Here is a 24,007-nt window from a genome sequence, read left to right on the forward strand (position 1 = left end):
TGAGCGCAGACTTCACAGGTTGTAACATATGTTTCAACGTCCTTATTCATCGGTGGCCACCAATAACTCCTTTCCACAAGATCTTCAGTCTTTAATTCACCTTTATGTCCTGCCAGAAGATTGTCATGACACTCGTGCATTGCTTGATCTTGTAGTTCCTTAGTTGGTAGATACAAGGCTCCTTTGTAGTAGGGCAATTGGTGTAGAACTTCTCCCTCGACTCCTGTTTGGACCATTCCTGTATTTCTTCTGGACTTAGGGCTTGAGCTACTTGTTCCTGCATATCATTGCATTTTGTTGTACATATAATCTTGGATTCTGGGATTATCGTTTTAATTTCTTTCTGATCCTTTTGATGTTCCGTGTCCATCCTGGACAAGGCGTCCGCCTTTCCATTTTGAGTTCCTGGCTGGTAAGTGATTACAAAATCATAGTCTGCAAAATAGAGCAACCATCTGAGTTGTCACAGGGTTAGTGTTCTTGCTGATTTTAAAAACGTTAGGTTTCAGTGGTCGGTGAAGACCATGATAGTATGTCTTGCCCCCATGAGGTAGTGCCACCATTCTTTAAATGCATCCTTAATGGCTGACAACTCTTTTTCTGTTATCGTGTAGTTTGCTTGAGCTGAGGTCAGCTTTCTTGAACGATAGGCTACCAGATGGAGCTAGCCAGTTTCCTTATGTCTTTGGGATAGTATTCCCCCCACAGCCTGATCCGAGGCATCTGTCTCTACATAAAATGGTTCTGAGGGATCCGCATGCAACAGAATTGGAGCAGAAGTTAAATTTATTTTCAAGGCCATAAAAGCTTCCTCTCTCCATTGAATTGCTACTCCTTTCTTGAGCAACAGTTTGAGAGGAAGTTTTTTTCATGAAAATTCACAAATGAACCTTCAATAGAAATTTGCAAAGCCTATAAAGCTTTGAACCTCTTTTACACTCGAGGGCAACCTCCAGTCAATCACCACTTGAATCTTTCTTTCATCCATGTTTATTCCCATTAGAGAGAGAATAAAAGCCAGAAATTCCACTTTGAAAGTGCATTTTTCCAATTTTACGAACAATTTGTTCTCTCTGAGTTTCTGCAACACCTTTCTCACCTGTTCTTTATGTTCATTCTTGTTTACTGAATAAATCAAAATATCATCGATATGTACAATTACACTTTCATCGATGAATTCACTGAGGACATCATTTATAAAATGTTGGTAGGCGGCCGGCGCATTTCAAAGTCCGTACAGCATCACCTGGTACTCGAACAGTCCGAATCTAGTTCTGAAGGCTGTCTTCCATTCATTGCCTTCTCTAACTCTAATTAGATGGTAAGCACCTTGTAAATCAAGTTTTGTATAAACGTGTGCTCCCTTGACCTGGTCCAACAAGACTAAAATGAGGGGCAGAGAGTATCGATTTTTTTTTGTGATTCTGTTGATTGCACGATAATCAATACAGAATCTCAAAGCTCCTTCCTTTTTGGGCACGAAGAACAAGGGCGATGATACAAGTGATTGAGAAGGCCGAATAAACCCATTAGCCAGGTATTTGTCCAAGTACTGTTTCAAATGTTGGTGTTCTTTTTCAGTCAGGGCATATACCCGACTGCAGGGTAGATTGGAACCCAGTTCCAACTCTATCTTGCAGTCATAAACATGATGAGGGGGCAGTTGTTCCGGTTCTTTTTCGTTGAAGACATCTTCAAATTCCTGGTATTCAAGAGGTATTTCCTTAGAATCGATTATACACTCAGAACCTCCTGTAGCACACAATGAGCCAGCAGGATTACATCTCTTCACACCTTTCAATCCTCCGAAACAATTTCCCTTGCAATAGTCTGACTCCATCACTATGGTCTGGGCACTCCAGTTGATGGTAGGTGTGTGCTCGGTGAGATATGGTAATCCCAAAATGAACTGGAACTGTCGTGCATCGATTAAATTATATTAGATCACTTCTCTATGTCCTTCCTGGGAAATCATTTCCACTTGTTCCGTATGGCTCACAATGGGCCGAGACGAAAGGTTCATTCCATCTACTGCTTGTACCAGTTCGCTTTGGAATTTTGGTATAGCTCTCAACTCCACCTTGGCCGCAAATTTTAGATTGCAAACATTTCCGGTGGCCTCTAAGTCAATCATCACAGAAACTTCAGTCAGGGTCACTTGTCGAAATTGTGTTAGTATAGACAGAATCATATGCGGTGAAAATGACTGTAAGGTATTTGGCACTCGATGTTCGTTTGGCGTTGTCTCTTGATTCGCATCCACCCGTCCAACTCCTCCTACAGGTGGTGCTGGGAGTTTTCCATTGGCTTTAACAAGATTTTTGGCTTCTTTGGGCAACCTCTCACGAAGTGACCGTTTGAACCGCATTACAAACACAAGTTGTTGACTCTTCTTTTGTCCTTCTTCGTTAATGGGCCTCTTATTGTTCCAATTTGCATGGGCTCTGTGCCTGATGGCCCTTCTGTAATTTTACTGTTTTCAACTATGACTCTATCAAATCTTGGTGAACCGGTTTGAGCTGGACTATGCACAGGGACACCAAATGAGCCCCCAGTGCAGGACTTCAAAGCACTCAGAGAGTGCTCCCACCAAGCCCCAATAAACATCAGCCAGTCTGGGAGGTGGTTACACCACCCTGTGACAGGAAACCTATTGTCCATCCTCCCCTGCTGGAGTTTTGATCAGCAGCAGGAATCCAGACTTGTGTCTGTGGCTGCAGCATCCACTTTGTGATGTCAGGGCTCTATTAGATTGCTACAGAGTATACCAATGCTGCCATGTCTCTCCCTCTAGAAAGGTGGGATCATACTCCCACACCAGTTACTGGTATGGGGGTATGATTCCAAGGTGTTTGACACCAAACACAACATGTTTCCGTGCAGCCAGTCCAAAGTTAGCATTTACCATTTAGTTATAATGCACTTAAGAGTATATGGTCAGGCTGCACCACTGACAACCCCGGAGAAGAGATTCCGAAGGCTGCAGAGGGGCTCAGCTCATGCCTGGGCACCCTCTCACATATAACCAAGCACTCTGCCTTAAGGGTTGTTAAGGCCTGCCATAGGAATGACTGATAGGTTTGTATGTGCAGTGATGGGTGAGGTATAGTTAACCTATACCTCAGTAAGGGGTGCATGCACCACCGTACCCAGGCTGCAGTACCAGACCTGTGGTGTCATTTTGGGTGACTTCCCAAGTGGTGGTATAATACATGCTTCAGCCCCTGGTAGACCGCTGGGGTACCGATGCCCTGGGTACATAATATACCATATACTAGGGACTCACAAGGATACTTCAGGATCCAATCTGTGGTGTACCTAAAGTGCATGCAATCAATTTAGAGAGGAAGCAGCTAGGCTGGGGCCCTGAATAGCAGGGTCCCAGCCAGACTACAGTCGAAAAACAGTGAAACACCAGCAAAACGTGAGGGTAAACATGTGAAGCAAATCCTACTCTCCTACAGCCGCATCACTGCTTAGGTATGATAAGATAAACGCCACTCTGGATTGCGTGTCAGGGAGAATTGAAGGACGGCACATGAAATGCAAAGAGCATTGTGTGAGGAATAGTAGTGCCTTTTGTGGGTCTCCACTAAAACGTTCTAGAGGGGCCAACGATATAACAGGGGGCAATGAGTGTGCCACTTGCGTAGTTAACCTATTTGAACTCTTGGGGGAAGACCCTATTGCTTCTTTACCAGAGCTAGCTTGTTGTCCCACTCTCAAGGTTAACTATGCTGTTTCTTTCATAGAACTTATTACTTCTTGTCTGAGAGTTTGTTTTTCTTTTCCAACTGCAACTAGCTCCTTTTGAATAGCTTCCAGGAATGCACTTAGGGTTTGTAAATCAATTCCTTCGACCATTTTGTTCCGGTGCAAGTATAAAATGTGGGCACTTCACTCTGTAAAGGAGAGGAACTTGCACAGGAAAAGAAGTCGCTATTTCCCAACACCCCCTCAGAGATACTTCGGAGACTGATATTAATCTAGTCTCCAACAGACCCCCAAGGGGGAAGGGGGAATTGGACAAAATAACAAATATGAAGAGACTGTCCTGGAATTCTGGCTTCTGTCCTCTCTCTCTTATTCAGCCTCGTTCTTCATAGTGTTGTGGTAGAGGAAACCTAGAAAACTAAAACATGAGAGTTACCGTCACTCCTATTCTATCTCTACTATCTTACTTAATATTGTTCTTCTCTCAACGTCTAAACCTATCCAAACTTCCTGGATACTGAGTCTCTCTTCGGTTCTTGTATTCTGTTTCTTGCACTTTTACACTAGTATGTTATTTTCTGTGTTGCTTTTAGGCGAGAGCTCTAAAGGAACTAAACACACAATAGTTATCTTTCATAATTCTCTTTTCCTAGTCAGCTTTTATTTCTAATGCTTTTATTATGTAGAATAACCTACCTCTATCTCCTAAAAGACTTTCTTAATCTTTCTCAGTCTTATATGTCTTTCTTCTTATTCACTGAAACATTAAATTCATTCCCAATATCCTTTTTTATCACTTGTGTTATCTTTTCTTTTCAACAGGTTATATAAGATTTGCCACCGAAGGTAAGTCTTTTGTTTTTAACTGTATTTTTTCTTATGTACATTTATATACAACAGTTTTTAGTTTTATGTCTCAAGAGACTAGGTGATACAATTGGTTATTCACGCTATTTGTATTGCCAAGCCACTTAGCTGTGAGTGATTTTCTCTCTCTTCCACTGGGAACTTCGCCGACTGACGCCCCTTGACATCCTTCCTCCAGGAGGACGTTTCAATGGACGCCAGATAATAGAGGAGGAGTTCTGATGAGAACTATACGCCCACAAACCTCATTCTTGCCGTAGGCTGAGTGTGCAGGCTCCGCGTCAGAAAGCACAGGAGATAACCTAGACCCGACGGGTACTAGGACGGAAGGAACCAAACACCAACTAAACCACCGATAATCTAAGTAACCCGAAGGATTACAACAGAGCACAGGCAATAAGGTAGCAGTGAGGTGAATTGCTTCAGTGAAGTGCACAATTTGAAAGAACCGTCCGCTTCACCAAGATTCCAAAAACGCTCGATATGAAAAACAACTAGACCACGTATCTGTTTGGAGGTTCGGTAGCCATCTTGGGATTCCTTTTGTGCTACAACCTGTTCCAGGTGTACCTCCCCAATCAGCCATTTCTCTTCTTGAAGATTTTGCTGGCTTGTACAGTGCAAACAGTTTCCATTGACGGGCCTGAAGGCCTGACACCAGGGCTGCATGGGGACGCTGGAGCACCCCAATGCATTTTTATTTAATATAGACCCATGGAGGTGGTGGTCCCCAGGGCTGTGTGGGGGGCTGGAGCCCCCAAGCCTTATGTTTTAATAAGGCTCCAGGGAGGTGGCAGTCCCTGAGGCAGTGGGGGAGCCTCGTGGGCCCCATGGATTTCACTGAATCAGCCCCCGGGAGGTGGCAGTCCCCAGGGCTGTAGGGGACATAACCGGGTCCCCACATCATTACTCTGTATTGCCCCGAGGACCTGGATCACCCGGGGGCCTAAACTATATGAAGTGTGGGAGACCGTACTTTGTTTATTTTCAGCCGGATTCACTGATCCAACGTGACTCCCGCCAAAGTTTTTGTTTTTTAAATGCTTTATTGGGCATTGGGAGCCCATGGGGGACCCCATGAACAGGCCTAGGGGATCAGCATGTTTCCCCCCTTTCTTTTTTTTAATGTTTCTTCTTGTGACTCAGTTGGCAGCAAGCAGACCTCAGGCATGAGATCGGGAGGGGTTCCAGATCCACCCTGGCCACAGTTGGATATCTGAGAAATCTTTACATTTCTCAGCAACTACTGAACTGATTTACACCATTTAACTAAAAGAGTGCTTTCTGAACCACTAGAAAATCATACAGGGTAGGAAGCAAAGATAGAATGGGACAAATCATGCTGGCAACAGATTAAAGAAGCATGTTCATCTAAAGATGCTAACCTGTTTTGGAGATTGGTCACCTGGGGGAGCAAATCTGGTGCATGCTCTCCTGCAAACCATATTACACACCAGGCATGGTATGATCCCTTTAGGAAGCTCTATTCAATGCCAGAGGATATCCCATCTGTGGATCCAGATGACTCAAACAGGCTTTTTGCAGAAGTTGAGGTCTTTAACTTGGTGGAGATAGAAGCTGCGATAAGCAAAATAGTGCCTCCCTAAAGCAGCGGGACTAGAGGGTTTGCCAGGTGATCTCTTCCTGGCTGATCCTTCCAACTGGGCATGTTGTATCTTACTCCTAGCAAACGCAATTTCTAATGGAGCCTCGGTCCGAGAGTCATGGAGGGCGCTGAGGTGGTCCCCATCTATAAAAAGGGTGCTAGGGATGATCCTTCCAACTATAGACCACTTAGCCTTATTGATGCTATGCAGAAGGTCTTCGGCCAGGTCCTTCTGCATAGGATACAGTCATGGACTGAGGATGAAACCATCCTCTCCCAGTTCCAGGCCCGATTTAGGTCAAAGACTGGGATCATGGATCAGGTATTTTGACTCCTCCTTATTTACTGGAAGGTAGTGGTGATAGGCAAGGGCAGTCTTTATCTCGCATTTATCGATTTGAAGACTGCCTTTGACCTGGTCCCTAGATCTAAGCTGTGGACGACGCTTGGAGGGATGGGCATCCCCCCTTTGTCCTTATGCTGCTGATCCAGCTGCATGAGGACAATTTTGCCCAGGTAAGATGGGGGGTGCAAGGACAACTAACAGAGTGCATCCCTGTCAACAGAGGAGTTCAACAGGGCTGTGTTCTAGCCCCAAACCTATTCTCCCTTAAAGTGAACGGGGTGGTTACCTTTCTCCAAGAATTTCCTGCAGACTCGCCTACCTTGGGGGGTAACAAGGTACCAACCTTGTTGTTCACAGATAATACCCTATTGATATTGAAGACCCCAGTTGGGTTACAACGTCTACTAAATAGATTCCAACTTTTTTATGACAACTGGGGGCTGATCATAAACAGCTCTGAAACCAAATTTATGGCTTTCAACTGCCACAAGACATATAGGATTAGCCCTCTGCTGGGTGGGGCATCCCTGGAAAGGGTAGACACTTATGATTACTTAGGTGTCAGACTCTCTGAGAAAATATCCTGGCGGCCCCACCTAGCATAGATGCTGCTGGGGCACAAATGAGTGACTGGAGCAATAGGGAAAGAACACCTTCTCTCACATACCAGGCAGGTAGCCCCTGCCCTCCAAGTTTATGACACCAAAGCAGTTAGCTCTGCTCTTTACGGAGCAGAGGTCTGGGGATTTGACAAGCTCGATGACCTTTGCAGATCCAAGCATAGAGTTTTAGAGATTTTATGATGTTATCTAAAAACATCCCTCTCACCCCTCTTCTGCTGGATATGGGCGGGCGGTTTATTGGAGATGTAGCCAGGTTACGTCCATTACCTTTTTGGGCCCACATTAGGCGGACCCCAGAGCTTCTTCCCTATGCTGAAGCTCTCACCGAGATCATCCGCCTAGAAACCGGCTGCAAAATAGGCTAGATTTCCAATAAAAAAAACACTGACAGTTATTGGACTCCAAGCTCATTGGGATAGCCAAGAACCCCCAAGGAGGGTAAACAATGTTTACTACGAAACCTTTTCCGCACAGGGAATTACAACACGGTCGTTACAACGACCGCATTGTAATTCCGCATACCTTTACTCCGAAAGTCAGAACAACGACTTGCGGAGAGGGGAGAAGGTGTTGGATTTAAAATCCAACACCTTCCCTACTGCCCGCAAAGACTGGAGTTGGAACAGTAAATTATACTTTTCCAACATCCAGCGCCCCCCCTCCACAAGTCCTTGTTATGACTTGTGGGGTAATGGTATGCGGAATTACAACACAGTCGTTGTATCGACCGCGTTGTAATTCCGTGCGGGGAAAAAGACTGCATGATAACATCATGTATTCCCCAAGGAGAGATGAGCTTAAGTGACTCTATTGGGAGTGAGTTGACCAACAGGAGAGCTGTAAACCTAATGTGGGCAAACTAACAATGGAATTTTCTTCACACAAACAAGCTGGATATTTTGAGCCCTTTCTTGATATAATCCAGGTCCCCAGGGACAGGATGTTGTATATACTTTTCAGGTTTGGTACTCTCCCTGTCCATGAAACAACCGTCAAATGGCACATCAAAAGACTGTCCATGCTGCAGAGCACCAACAGAAAGCATTGCTCATGTAATGTTTGCATGCCCGGCATATAACATCCCGCGGGCTAAATGGTTCAAATTGATTTGTCAGCAATTGGGCACACAGGATTACCATACAGCTCTGTGCATTCTTATGTCTGATTCCAGACCTCCTTTTGCTTGTTGTGTAACAAAGGTTCTTGGCCAGGCATGGCAGATCAGGTGGGAAGTTTTTTCAGGAGTGGCATAGCTTTAATTTAATTTGAACAAGGTTTGGACAAATTGTGCCACGACACCAAGTTTGTCCAGCCAAACACAAAAACTATTTCCCACGCACAAGCACTTTATTTGTTATTTTTTGCTGCTATCTTAGGAAAAATTCAAAATTCTTCAGCAAATTAAGAACTAACTACAAACACTATGAATGCTTGTTACTAAGATGAAATGTTATCTGTTCTTACCCTTATTTTATTCTATATTTTTGTCTGATGTCTTAGTTGTACATTTTTATTTGACGTATGAATTTTTAATTATTTGAATATGACAAATGTATTCTTGTGCAAAGGGCCCAATGGGCTATTATGTTGTATTGCCTGCCTATATAAGTTTAGGACGTTGTATGTTTGCATTATTCTTTTTTATGTATCCTTCTAGCTTGTATGACATTTCTGTTGAATAAAGCTTATACAAGCTTTCTGAACCAAGAGCTACCTTTCTGCCAAATATGGTGTAATTCTGTTCAGCAGTTTGCGCTGTAGCCCTGTCTAAAGTATCCTATGGAAATTAGCCCAGGGAAAAAGTGTTTTGGGACACCCCATTTTTCTTGGGCCCCTACTTGACTGATCAGCCAGACGTTTTCTAAACAGCAGCTGTAGTGAGCATCAAATTAGTTTTGAAAATTTCATGAAGATTAATCAAACAATGCCAAAGTTACTGGCAAATAAGAAACAGCTGTTTAATAGAAATCAGGTCCTAACTGTAAACTACCTAGTGGTGTTTTCCAGTGAATATCTAAGGCTTTTTAAATGCCAATTTCTAACTATAACATCCCTGGGACCTGTGGTTTTTTTCAGTGAATTAGATAGGTTTTTTAAATGCAAATTCCTAACTATAACGTCCCTGTAAAGAGGTAAGAGAAGTGTAGAAACAGGAAGAAAGGTGCAGAATGGAGCAAGAGAAGTGCAGAATGAGGCAAGAGAAGTGCAGAATGAGGCAAGAGAAGTGCAGAAAGAGGAAGAAAGGTGCAGAAAGAAGCAAGGGAAGAGATGAAAGGTGCAAGAGAGGAGCAAAAAGAGGAAAAATTGTGCAGAAAGAGGCAAGAGAAGGGCAGAAAGAGGTAAACGAAGTGTAGAACGAAGCAAGGGAGGTGCAGAAAGGAGCAAGAGAGGTGCAGAAAGAGGAAAAAAGGTACAAAAAGAGGCAAGAGAAGTACAGAAAGAGGAAGAAAGGTGCAGAAAGAAGCAAGAGAAGTGCAGAAAGAGGCAAGAGAGATGCAGAAAGAAACAGGAGAATTGCAGAAAGAAGCAAGAGAGGTGCAAAAAGTAGCAAAAGAGGTGTGTGAGGTACAGAAAGAGAGAAGAGAGGTTGTAGGAGAGTAGGATCTGCTTCACATGGGTTCCCCCACTATTTGCTGTTTTTTCACTGTTTTTCGACCTTAGTCTGGCTGTGGCCCAGCTAATCAGAACCCCAGCCTAGCTGCTTCCTCTCTAAAATGGTTTCCATGTACATTAGGTACATCTCTAATTGGATTCTGGAGTGACTTATAAGTCCCTAGTATATGGTGTACTATGTACCCAGGGCATAGGTACCTCAGAGGCCTACCAGGGGCTGAAGCATGTATTATGCGACCCCTGGGAAGCACTCCAAAATGACACCACAGGTCTGCTACTGCAGCCTGGGTAAGGTGGTGCATGCACCCCTTACTGTGGTATAGGCTACCTATATCACTACCGTTGCACACAAATATAAAACCTATACGTCCCTCCTAAGGCAGGCCTTAAAAATCCTGAAGGCAGAGTGCTTGGTTTTTATGTGAGAGGGTGCCTCTGCATGAGCAGAGCCCCTCTTCAGCATTCGGAGTACCTCCTCTGATGCTGTTTGTGGTGCAGCCTCGCCATATACTCTAAAGTGCATTATAACCTCGCGGTAAATGCTAACTTTGGACTGGCTGCACGGAAACATGTTGTGTTTGGTGTCAAACACTTTGGAATACTACCCCCCCACCAGTTCTGGTGGGGGGTAGCATTCCACCCTTCTAGAGGGAGAGACATGTACGCACTGGTCTAACCGGTAAAGACTTTCTAGAGCCCTGGCATCATAAAATGGATGCCACTACCACAGACACGGGTCTGGCCTCCTGCTGCTGACCAAAACTCCGGCAGGGGAGGCCTGGACCATAGGTTTCCTGTCACAGGGAGGTGTAACCACCTTCTCAGACAGGCAGATGTGTATTGGGGCTGGGCGGGAGCACTCTGGTGCTTTGAAGTCCTGCCCTGGGGGCACACTTGGTGTCCCTGTGCATAGTCCAGTTGAAACCGGTTGCAGGGGCTACCTGCCCCTGCTCTGGCGCGCAACTGGACAAAGCAAATGGGTGTAACCACCCCTCTTTCCAAACCCTCCCATAGGTGGGTCCCTAGAGTATGTCCAACCCCCCAAACTTAGTATAAGTATGGGAACCCAGTCCTTGAGACTTTGGATTACCCTGGACGAAACTCTGCAACATATATCCTGGACCTTCGACTTTCTATTTCGACTAGAAAACTGAAGTAATCTCCCTTGGGGGTCAAGGAGTGACTCCCCTGCTTGGCAGGCACCAAAGAAGCAACTGTCCGGTCTGCAACTCTGAAGCTCCCGCCGGATGCCAAAGTCTTTGCATCACCAGAGGTAGATTTCCAGACTTCCCCGAGGCTACGCTGAGTCCAGAGCAAAGCTGAGGCCTGTGGCTATCGTGGGTGACGTGGAACCGTGACCCCTGGACACAGTAAACGTTTGCCAGTACATGATCTTCCTGGGCTTCCTTGAAGTTGTGCTTTGGGCTCTGAGTAGCCCTATCCTTGAGCACCGACTGCACGGAGGATCTCTGGCCTCCACTCCACAAGTGACCCGTGGGCCAGTTTCCAGTGCGCCTGCTTGAGGCTTCTTCACGATTGCTAGCCCGTTGGCTAGTGGGTCACCACTAAGGCAACTCCCTTTCTGCTTGGGCTTCCCTAGTTGCTCCAGATGTGCCCTGACTTACATTTGCTGGGTGAGTCCCCCAGACCTTGCTGGTCTAGCACCAACATCTTTCTTCTATTTCCACTTGACTTGCTGTTGCCAAGGCTTGTTTGGTCCATTCTGGTTGCCAACACTGCAGCACTCGTCAGACTTCGAGTGACAGCTCAAATCCAGCTCCTGGTCATCGTCAACACCTCCTGGACCTCGTGGCTGAAGAGTCAAGTCACCCGTCAACATACCTGAAGCACCCGACATCTGTGGGCATTGGACTATCGCGCCCCTGGTCACTGGTAAGTGACCCAGACTCTGTCCCCTCTACTTTCAGGTTCCTTCCATCCTCGATCCAGGCTTGGATCTCTTCGAACACTTCTCCTCTTCACGGCAGCAGCACTTCTTTGCCAGCTTCCATTGAAAACGACGCCGCGACCCGACACCAAAAGACACCTATGCACCCGGCTTCCGTGGATGAGGTAACATGTGTACTCCGATGCTCCAGTGGGTGCTGGCCCTAGACAAACGCCAAAGCAATACACAATGATATAATGATACATAAAGTTATGCTGAAACGACTGTTCATTATTTTACAGGATGCTTTCTTCATTTCATCTTTTCTCTCTCTTTTGCCTAGTGTAGTTTCCATCTTTCTAATGGATGCTCACGGCAATCTTCCTCAATCGCTAAATCACGATTGTCTACCGTCTTATGACACTGTAGGTCCTGCAGGCCTATTGCCACTACTCAGGTCGTGATTCAGACTCCTACCGTGACCCTGCAACCGGGATAGAATACTACACAAGAGAGAAATCTTTAGTGTTCTTTTGTCTAGGTCTTAAGTCGTATCGTTCCTTCCCCGGAACACTCTGGTCTTGGAACAATGTTCGTGGGTTAGTCGTATCCAAGCGACGATGTGATGGAATTGCTTCCTGTAAAATGTCGTTGTCCTCTTTCTCAGACAGTGTCCCATTCAGGTGTGCATCGCTAAAAGGCATGAATTGTGGTATCTTTTCACTTTCACAGTCACCAGTACCCCTGCGTACCCATTGATCGTAGGGCAAAGGCAAAGGCACTTTCTTACAATGCACACCGTGAATCCAATTTTTCTTTCCTTCGACTTTAACTGCTGTTCTCGTGGTCATCAAGACCATCCGGGTCTCCCTCCATCTGGGTTCCAAATTGCTTGTCCTCTAAAAATTTTTGATGCAGACCCAGTCACCTGGTCAGATGGAATGACCTGGGTCTGTGGAAGCCTCCGGCAGAGCACTCTGAACCTGTTGATGGAGAACACGCAATTTAGTCGTAAGATCATGCAGGTAGTCAATCAACATTAGATATGGCAAGTCTGAGTATTTCTTAGGGCGAGGGACTCCCCATACATTAGCTGGACGACCAAAAATCACTTCGCAAACGAGAGTGTACTGCAGTTCTGGTGGATAGCAAGGCTAATGGCAAACCATCGGGCCAATTGAGTCCTGTACTCGCTTGAACCTTTGCTAATTTCAATTTCAAGGTTCCGTTGTAACATTCTACTAAATCCGCTGACTGTGGATGATTTGCCGCGTGGAACTTTTGCTTGATACCAAGACCTGCACACACTTTCTGCATGACTTGGCCAACAAATTCGATCCCATTGTCACTCCAGACAATGCGCGGCAAACCAAACCTGGGGGAGAATTCTTTTAGAAGGATTTTAGCTGTGGATAAGGCTGTGTTATCCTTTAGAGGGTATGCTTCTATCCATCTTGAAAAGGCGCATACTACCACCAGAACATATTTGAGGTTGTTGCATCGCTCCATATGAATATAATCGATTTGCAACACCTCAAATGGATATGTCGGAGGAGCAAAGTGTCCCGCTGGAGTTGGGGTTCCCTTTCCTGGGTTGTACATTAAACAAACAATACAGTGCTTCACTACATTGTCTGCACATTTTGGGATACCTTCATTCTACCACACTGGAGCCAGAAGTTTACAAATCCCTTTTGTACTTAAGTGGGCTGGACCATGTGCCATAGTAACCACTGGGAGAACATAGGCATCTGGTAACAGCCAACGTTGATGTTCAGATAATTCCACCCAACAACCCATCTCATCTAACATTCCTGTACTTTCTTTCCACTTGCTTATCTCCCTTTCTGAAGCCTCTTTCTGAATCGCTTTTACACTTTCCACTGTATTCTCATACATTCCTCTCTCTCTGACCCAATTCGTAGGACCTGCCACATACATTCGACTTGTTGAATCTCTCGCTGTTTTCTTCGCTATTTCGTCTGCAAACGCATTTCCTCGACCAACATCATCCGTAATCTTTTTGTGTGCACTACACTTCACAATCGCTATTTGGGTGGGTAAGGCAAGTGATTCGAGGAGATCAGTCACTAACTGACCATGTTGTATTTTGGTGCCATGTGAAGTGAGAAAACCCCTTTCCTTCCAGAGACGCCCAAAGTTGTACGCTACACCAAAAGCGTATTGGCTGTCAGTGTACACGTTCACTCTTTTCTCTTTTGACAATACACAAGCTCTCGTTAATGCTATTAATTCTGCTGCTTGCACTGAATTATGTCTAATGCGTGCAGTTTCCACAACTGTATGTAAAGTAGTTACAGCATAGGCTGAAACTGTATCCCCATTAGGCATTTTAAAACAAGAACCATCTACCCATAGAGTTCCATCTGGATTCTCTAGCGGTGTGTCTTTCAGGTCAATTCTTCCTTTTGTCTCTTCCTCAGTGCGGAAGAAACAATCATGCTGTTCCTCAACACTTTCCTCATCTGGAAGGGGCAACAGAGTAGCAGGATTCAGGGTATTACATTGTTTGATGTGTATGTGACTAGCCAACAGCGTCAGCTCGTATCCAGTTAGACGAGCACTCGTAAGATGCTGCGTTTTCGTTCTGTTTAGCAAAGTATCCACTGCATGTGGCACCATGACAATGAGAGTGTTATCCAACACCACTCCAGCAGACTGTCGAATAGAAATTGCTGCTGCTGCTGTCGCTTTGAGACAACTTGTCAATGCTTTAGCTACAGGATCTAACGTAGCCGAAAAATAGGCACATGGCCGCTGTTTGTCTCCAAATTGCTGTGTCAAGACTGACAATGCACAACCTTCTCTCTCATGAACATAGAGCGTAAAAGGCTTAGTGTAATCTGGGGTGCCTAGTACAGGAGCAGAACACAGAGCGGTACGTAAATCAGTGAAACTCTTTTGGCACTCATCAGTCCAAGGAAGGGGCTGAGGCGTATCTTTTAAAGTGAGTGCCAACAAAGGTTTGGCTATTAGAGAGAAGTTAGGGATCCACTGTCTACAATAAGGAATAATACCCAGAAAGGCATGTACCTCCCTTTGTGTGGATGGTACAGACATTTGCATAATCGCCTGAATTCGTTCTGGTGTCAATCGTCGTCCCTCCTTTGATAGGAGATGACCCAAGTAGGTAACCTCTCGACAAACATATTGTAATTTGGAAGGTGAAACCTTGTGATTCAGTTTAAATAAATGGCATAACAATGCAACAGTGACATCTTTGCAGATATCTCCTGAATCAGCGGCTACTAACAAGTCATCCATAAACTGGATGAGAGCAGCACCAGACGGCAAATGAAAAGTATCAAGATGACATTTTAAAGCTTGGCTGTAAATGGAGGGACTTTCACAATAGCCTTGAGGTGCGCGCTTAAACCGGAAGCTTCGGCCTCCAAGAGAGAAGCCAACAATGTCACTACTCTCTTCTGCAATGGGACTACTAAAGAAGGCATTCTTTAAATCAATAACAGAGAACCAAGTCGCTGTGGAAGGTATCATTGTCAACAAAGCAGTGATATCTGGAACAACAGGAAATTGTGGGACAACAATTTTGTTTACCTCTCGCAAATCAATTAGGAAACGATACACAGGAGGCTGAGAAGGATCAGTACGTTTGAGAACAGGAAGAATAGGACTATTGCATGTGTGACCTCTTGTTTCTTCAACCACACCCTTCTGAATCAAGTCATGAATGATTCCCAAAAGCGCTTTCTCACCTTCAGTAGAGCGCGTGATCTTCTCTACGAATCTTAGCCCATATTGTCTGTGGGACTACATTTCCCATTAATATGTCAATATCAGCTAAGTTTTATGATGCAAGCATCAACTGTCTGTGATAATTCTTTATAATAACCTGCAGGGTTTTTATGAGGATCTGGTAGAGTCTGCTTAAGGGCCAAAACTTCAGATCTCTTCCAAGGGACATGTACCCATATACGCTGAAAATGAGCAGGAATAGCTGCATTAGCACCTACTGCCGCAACCTCTTCCTTCCATACTGGAGGAACCTCTCTCATAGGATAATTTTTCAACGTCAGTTTAACCGACGGATCAGAATCAAGAAAAGTCTGAGAGAACAACGAGGATCTATAAGCAATAAGTGTCCTTACAGCTTTCTCAATTTTGGAACCCACAATAAGACCTTTTTCAAAATCAGTCTGAACATTTAACAGATCTTGTGGGATCGGACTCGAACTCACATCTTCCCATTCTTTAATGAGAGTGTTGCACATTACATTAAAAACATATATTTGCGTAGGCGCATTCCATTGCAAAAAGGTAGGCATAATATCAAGCACACTGTATTGTGGACCCTTCTTGATCCATTTACGTGCAAGAGAGTCCAACCTCTCTCGTTCCTCAAAATCTGGGAACTGACTATGAGATTGTCTTCGAGCAAAAGCCAGAGACACATTTAAAGCTTCAAAAAAAGGAGATAGAATACCAGTAACAGTGTCTGTGAGACGCTTACGCACAGACGGAGAATTAGACATGAGAATTGGAGACAGAGTATTAGGAGAACTGACAGGACAAGAATCGATAATTGCAGGAGGAACAGAAGGAAAAGGAGATCTAAGATCAGGAGATGAAGGCAAAGAAGTTGAGGCTAATGGTAAAACCGGCAAGGGCGGTAATACTGGAGGAGGCAAATGCAGAAGAGCCGGAACAGGCGGAGGTACCGCTGGCGGCTGAACAGGCTGTAAAGGCTGAGGTACATTAGCATTTTGTGCATAAGGCAGAGGCAACCTTAATAAGTGGGACATTAGGGGATCTTCTTCTATATCTTTCTTATTATCAGAAGGAGAAACAGGCAACATCGGATAGCATTTATCTATTGCCATACGATGCTGTCTTTCTGAAATTTCAGTCACATTATCAATTTCATCGTTTTTAAACTGTTGGGCAGCCTGTATAATTGTCATACCTTGTGCTTTCCTATCGCGATTTGCTTGTTTAATTTCTTTCTGTTTGGCTTCCTTACGCCAAAGGCGGAAAGAGTCAAAAATTGCCGGCCGGGCTTTTCTTTTAAATAAAACTGCTTCCAAATTGTCTAGCACATCAGGATCAAAACTACCATTTTCTGGCCATTTTAGAACACCATCTTTCTTCGTGTATCGGGTCCATGTCTCGTTAAAGGCAATGGGGCCGATACCATGTTTTGAATAGAGCTCATATGTGGGAGTTCCAACCGAAGGAATCGGACAAGAGTCCTCAAGTCGGGAATCCCTATTACAACCAAGACAACAAATTCTTCCAAACTTGGTCAGACCAGGCATCTCACGATGTCTCCAGACTGTTCACAAACTTCAAGGGAGTAAAACTCAGTTTACGCAGCACAAATGCACTTACCCTCGGCTTTATCTATTGCAATAGATAAATCTAAGTACCCAAAGAAAAACAAAGAACCAAAATTGTGTGCGCGACCCACGAAGATACTTAACAAAGGACGTCTTCTTCCACCAACAGAGGCCCGTCTATCGTCTCGCCTTACCATACATCATCAAAGGAAGGGCCAAAGCAGGGCGGCAGTCAGGGCAGCGGTCGTCAGTAGCCGTCAGGAAGGAGTAACCGCGCTGCAAAAGACCTTCGGACCACTTTCGACATACAGGGGTCGCTTAATGTGGCTCGCGAACCCTCAGGAATTTTCTTGCGGGGTTCCTCACGACCTTCGGGCAGAACCGGTACCACTGAAGCCGCCCCACATTGGGCGCCAGTTGAAGAACCAGAACCTTTTGGGCCTGGCGGCGCAGGGTACGCCCAAGTCTCCGGAGTTCACCTGCTTAGCTACACAGAGACACGGGACACTCTGTTGGCGTTAGAAGATCAGATTTATTTAGCTGCAGCTAGTACAGTTATCCTAGAAGTACACAAAGTAGGTTCTCAGGAGACTGCCACTTCACTCTGTGGCGCACAGGGTTTTATACTGTATAGAGTTTGTATACATTGTCCAAAAGCACTCCCAAAACACACAGAAAGAGCCAATAAGAAAAGTTAGAAAACAGGATGGAACCAATGGGAAAAGTTGGAAAACAAAAGTGTCAGATGACTCGAAGAGACCTCTCCTCCAACTATGTTTGTCACCCCATCCTCAAACTAATTTATTAACAGATTCATAACTAACTTGCAGGTGGCGAGATACGTTTGTGTGTGTTGGAGGACAGTTGTGAAACGAGAGAATGCTAGCAGGAGACAGTGAAGGCCAGTCGATAAGATAAGGTCAGGAAAGAATAGTGTGAATCAACAGATAGTTGAGACGGGGATTAGAAAAGCCAGACAGGGATTAGTGTACTCGGCTAGTTCCAACACCAGCTTTGTAAATAGAGGCAGAAAGCGTATTTCGACACCAGGCTACAGAAAAAGCAGAATAGACTTTGTTCTCCGTGCTGCCTGAGTGATGGCAACACAAAATGGCGGCGGGCCACAAAATGGCAGGTCGATTCAATCGTGATCGAAAATTGAAGTTCCTCAGACTGAGTCACAAGGTGGCTGCCAACTCTTCCTGGTTTGAAGTGCTGGCAGCCAATCAGATTGCAGGCACAAGATCGGGAGGGTTCACAGATCCTTCACATCCCTAGATATACAGTTGGGAATTTCCTAAAATTCCTCAGCAACTACTGAACAGATTTACACCATTTAATAATAATAGTGCTTTCTGAATCAAAAGATTCCTTTTTGCCAAATTTCCTGTAATTCTGTTCAGCAGTTTGGGCTGCAGCCGTGTCTAAAGTTTCCTATGGAAATTAACTTAAAGAAAAAGAGTTTTGGGACCCCCCTTTTTCTCAGCCCCCGCTTGACGAATCACTTCGAAACTTTAAACACAGCAGCTGACCTGACCGCCCCATTATTTTGAAAATATTGCGAAGATTCATCAAACGGTGCCAAAATTATTGGCAAATCAAAAAATGCTTTTCCTATGGAAACTAGGACCTAACTATAACTACCTACTGTGACCCCCAGTAGGTAATAAATATATATTTACCTGAGAGGATAGGCATTCGAGTTTGTCCAATGCCTTCTGGAATTTGTTGAGTACGGATGTCAGCCGGCTGTTTGCTGCATATGGATGCAATATTTCATTGAAGGGCACAGCAGCCCACCTGGCAAGACATTAATGTGTTTGAGCAGCCAGGGTTTATGATGGAAACGATTTCTTTCCTTTCCTCACCAGGGCCAATAATAACTAAGGGGCATATCAACAAGGGCTTTATCTCTGCTTTTTTGGCTTTAAAAGCCAAAAAAGGAGAGATAAAACTAGCGCCCTATCAACAACAGGGTGCTAACATGCAAATTTGCATGTTAGCACCCTTTTACTCTACGCTTCCCCTTGCATCTCTAATGAGATGCAAAGGGGGCGTTCCAGAGTTAAATAATAGGAGAAATGTCGCTAAGCGACATTTCTCCTATTATCAAGAATGTCGCTAACCCTGTTAGAGACAAAAAAAGCGGCGCTAACCACGGTTAACGCTGCTCTTTTACGTCTGGTATTTTTCAGACTTAGCCATGATATCCTATGGAAGGAGGATATCATGGCTAAGTTTGCCTGTCCCTATCAACAAGGTAGCGTGAGATTATCGCTGGGTTTCCAGCGATAATCTCACGTTAGCCTGTTAGCGTGAGGATTTTTATCGCTATTGAGATAAGCGTTGCTAATAGCACACTATCTCAGCGATAAAAATTCACGCTAGCCGGCGATAATTATCCTAGCGCTAAGTGCGCTTAGAGATAATTATCGCCGGTTGTTGTTGATATGCCCCCAGAAGAGGCAGAGCATAAAGGAACACTAACTGACTCAAGTTACAATAATAGAGTGATGTGTCCTCAGAAACTGAAATACTGATGTATAACCTGCCACACACAGAATTATATCCTTTAAAGGCATTAAGGAAGTACTATTTTGACTGCATGCACAGAAGGTAACATTTTTTAATATAACCAGTAACTTTGCAAGGGCATGTTTTACACAGATAATAACAATGCTCTATGGGCAATGTAGTTTCCTTGAATAACGAACTAAAGAACAGTGACTGTAAAGTAAGGAAATGCAAGAAAAAGGTCAATTGTGAACTGTTTGAACAGAGCACAGTTGCCAAAGAAATTCACTGTTTTCATTTAAAACTTCGTGAAATGCCGTGCAGCCTACTACGCTGCGTTGTTATGCTGTTTATTCGGGCTGTTCGTTGCTACACTATGCTATTACGTTATGCTACCCTTTGCTACCTATTCTGTCATGCTCTATTAAGCTGGGTTATTGAATGCACGTGGGCTGTATTATGTAACGATATGGCCTGTCATTTGTGCCTTTTATGGTGAGTTATTATGCAGCTGTGCTATGCTCTGATTTACTGTCACGGATTTGTTATAGAAACTATGATGTATTATGCCATGCTTTCCGTTCTTGGGTTGTATTATATAATGCCATGTTGCATTTTCTCATGTGGTGCAGTGCGATATTTTATTTAATCCTGGGTTATGTCATTATGATATGCTGTGGTATATTATTTTCTGCCGCGCCATGCTACGTTGGTTTAACTTCACCTGTGATTACACCACACAGTGCATAACAGTATCAACATGCACCCAGGCGCTGCATGCCAACACAAACCCACAAATCGATGCATATTAATATCACATCGATAATACTTATCATTGCCCACAGTTTGCTTTAACTTCACATTCTTCAAAGTAGTTATACTCCGGGGGCAATACAAATTATTTGGGGGGGGGGGGGGGTGCGGGGGGCCCCGCAGTCCCGGGAACCGCCACCTCCCCGGGGTTGAAATGAAAATAAAGTGTGTGGGGGGGGGGGGGGGGCGACTCCTGCCATAATACGGCAGGATTACCGGTCTCCCCTCTGATCTGTAAACGCAGTAGCTCGACCCCAGTGTTGTGTAATATCTGGTATCCCCACGGTATCGTGTCTCCCCTGCCCTTCGGCACTTTTCGGAAACGAAACTCAGCCCGGGCAGGCTCTGACAGAAGCAGCTGATCACTGCTCGGGCTGAGTTAGGGGATACACGAACAGGATGCCAAACTCTGCTCTGGCGATAAATCCCCTGAAACTTTTGCACGAAGAGAGACAGACAGAAATAAACAGAGAGAATGAATCGTAATGGAAATAGAAATTAAGTGTATAAACATTGTGAAAGCAAATAATCTATTCTAAAGCATATCGAATAGTAACGAAATAACATGAGGGGAAGAGAATAGATACAACGGCAGGGGTTCAAATAAGGGGAAAAATAATCAAAACGATTGAAAGATTAAAGGGTAAAGGTAAAAAAAAAAAAGGCAATGAAAAAAGCAAAGTATTAAAATGGGGAAAGAAAGTGTTTCGATTTTCAAATAATGAATATGTTACAAGGTGTTAATTACAAACATATAACTTGCACAATAAGTTGAATAACAGTGCATGTTTAGTGTGACTCATACAACATACTTGGCATTATACCAGCTGCCCTATCTTTTTGCGTCCATGCTAATTAAAGAAGCATTGGCAATGCAATCGGTCTCATACTTTTGTGAAAGTTAGAGCTAATGGCGTTGTAAATGACACACAGGCACAGGCATCAAGCTAGGGTTTTGTGAGTACTTAATTGCGAATATTAAGGATTCGCAATTAAGGACTCGCAAAATCCTATGCACATATGAATCTCTATAATAATAGCGATTCCAAAACATTCTTTATTTGCGACTCGCAAATAAGGAATGGCTTCCCACACATGAATGGGAAATAGCGAGCGCAGTTTGTGAGTACCAATAGATACTCACAAATTGTGCATGCAAGTTTAACGGTGCAAGGGTGTCAAAAGGACATCCTGTTGCACCCCCTGAAGTTGATCCGTGCACATATGTTGCGCACACACATGTCCCAAGGACATGTGTGTGTGTAACCCACAACTTTGAAAAATGCACTTTAGTGCATTTTTCAAAGTTTTCTCTACTTACCATGTGGTATGAATCCACGGTAAATAGCAGGCCCAAATAGCGAATTAGCTATTTTGAAAAGACTTCGTGCATTGCATTTAAGGAATCGCATTTTGTGTTTCCTTAAATGCAATCGCAATTTAAGAAATGGCAAAATATAGCGATTTCTTAAATTGTGAGTGGCAAGTGGTTTCATGCATCGCAAAAGCTATTTTTGCGATTGCAAACGGCCAATTTTTGCAAATTGCACCGTTTGCAACCGTGAAAAGCTTTGATGCATGTGCCTGAATGTTTTTTACTTTTTTTTCAGGTTGAGCCTGGGAAGCGCATGCGCTACTCTGTGGTATGATGTATTGGAGCATGGAATAGAAGCTACGACCACTCTCATATTTGCCATTGGCTTGTGTCATTGGCCTTCGTAAATGCTGGCTTCTGAATCGTTAATAGGCTTGTAAGTCCCTCCTTAGTACCGCCTTGTCTTCATTTGTAACCTCCCATGAGGACTGGCCCTTTTACTTCAGTTGTTACACGGTACGTGTTTTTTAGTCTGTAAGCACTTTTTTCTTTAATGAGTTTCTCCTACTGCAGGCACAACATGCTTTCCTGCAACATTCAGTGCGCCATGCGTGCTTTCACTTTCAAAGCAGCTAGGGATAATGGCGGCCACTTCTTTGAATAGGTCTCGCATTTACAAGAGTTGGAACTATTGGCATTGTAAATGACGATGCCTTTTATTTATGTGTTAATTAGAAAAACAGATAAATAAAAATATATCATTTACAATGTCAATAGCTTAAACTCTGGCAAATGTGACACATATTGCATTGCAAATGCTTGTCATACATGGTTCCTGGTGCACACTGGTGGCACACATTCTGATGTTCATTTCTCACATTGCTGCTTTCGTACGCAGATACTGGTGCACGCTCGTGTCTCAGGCTACACAGCACACATTCTGGAACTAGTTCCCATACTGCGTTTGTTCGTACACAGATCCTGGTGCACGCTGGTGGCTCACTGCATACATTCTGGTGCCAGCTTCCTACTTGGCAGGCTTTTGTACAGGAATTCTGGTTCACGCTCATGTCAAAACACACAAGATGATGGATGGAATGTTGCACATTGGCAAAACATCCACCCCCAGTCACAGATCTGGGTTTAATCCATCGTTATTTTGCTCACCACGCCACCCCAGTTAAGACATGGCCATATGCAAATCAGTCTTGACCCTGTACCTCATGGGAACAGTCCAGCCCGAACTGCCAAGCCATGTCTTCCCTGGACTGGAATCAAGCATCCTAGGACCGGTTTCAAGGTTTCACCCCTCTTCAGCCAGGATAGCATGACTCCAGTGGCGTAGTGAGCACGGGACCCACGTCTGGGAATACCCTTCACACATAGGGCGAACAGCAAAACACACAAGATGATGGACAGAATGTTGCACATTGGCAAAACATTCACCCCCAGTCACAGATCTGGGTTTAATCCATCGTTATTTTGCTCACCACGCCACCCCAGTTCAGACATGGCCATATGCAAATCAGTCTTGACCCTGTGCCTCATGGGAAAAGTCCAGCCCGAACTGCCAAGCCAGGTCTTCCCTGGACTGGAATCAAGTATCCTAGGACCGGTTTCGAGGTTTCACCCCTCTTCAGCCAGGATAGCACGACTCCAGTGGTGTAGTGAGCACGGGACCCACGTCTGGGCATACCCTTCCCACCTAGGGCGAACAGCAAAACACACAAGATGATGGACGGAATGTTGCACATTGGCAAAACATTCACCCCCAGTCACAGATCTGGGTTTAATCCATCGTTATTTTGCTCACCACGCCACCCCAGTTCAGACATGGCCATATGCAAATCAGTCTTGACCATGTGCCTCATGGGAACAGTCCAGCCCGAACTGCCAAGCCTTGTCTTCCCTGGACTGGAATCAAGCATCTTAGGACCGGTTTCGAGGTTTCACCCTTCTTCAGCCAGGATAGCATGACTCCAGTGGCGTAGTGAGCACGGGACCCACGTCTGGCCATAACCTTCCCACATAGGGCGAACAGCAAAACACACAAGATGATGGACGTAATGTTGCAAATTGGCAAAACATTCACCCCCAGTCACAGATCTGGGTTTAATCCATCGTTATTTTGCTCACCACACCACCCCAGTTCAGACATGGCCATATGCAAATCAGTCTTGACCCTGTGCCTCATGGGAACAGTCCAGCCCGAACTGCCAAGCCATGTCTTCCCTTGACTGGAATCAAGCATCCTAGGACCGGTTTCGAGGTTTCACCCTTCTTCAGCCAGGATAGCATGACTCTAGTGGCGTAGTGAGCACGGGACCCACGTCTGAGCATAACCTTCCCACATAGGGCGAACAGCAAAACACACAAGATGATGGACGTAA

General features: G+C 44.7%; 1 long non-coding RNA gene across 1 annotated transcript in view; it reads left to right on the forward strand.

Annotated features, from left to right (window-relative positions):
* The first annotated feature begins 4,534 nt into the window (after positions 1–4,534).
* LOC146790003 (uncharacterized) overlaps positions 4,535–24,007 on the forward strand; it is a 260,359-nt gene continuing 240,886 nt past the window's right edge. Inside the window, exon 1 of the long non-coding RNA XR_014969891.1 lies at positions 4,535–4,560. This is a non-coding gene — a long non-coding RNA (uncharacterized LOC146790003). The remainder of the gene's footprint in view (positions 4,561–24,007) is intronic.

Source organism: Triturus cristatus, chromosome 10 (genome assembly GCF_964204655.1).
Source record: "Triturus cristatus chromosome 10, aTriCri1.1, whole genome shotgun sequence".
Lineage (NCBI taxonomy): Eukaryota > Metazoa > Chordata > Amphibia > Caudata > Salamandridae > Triturus > Triturus cristatus.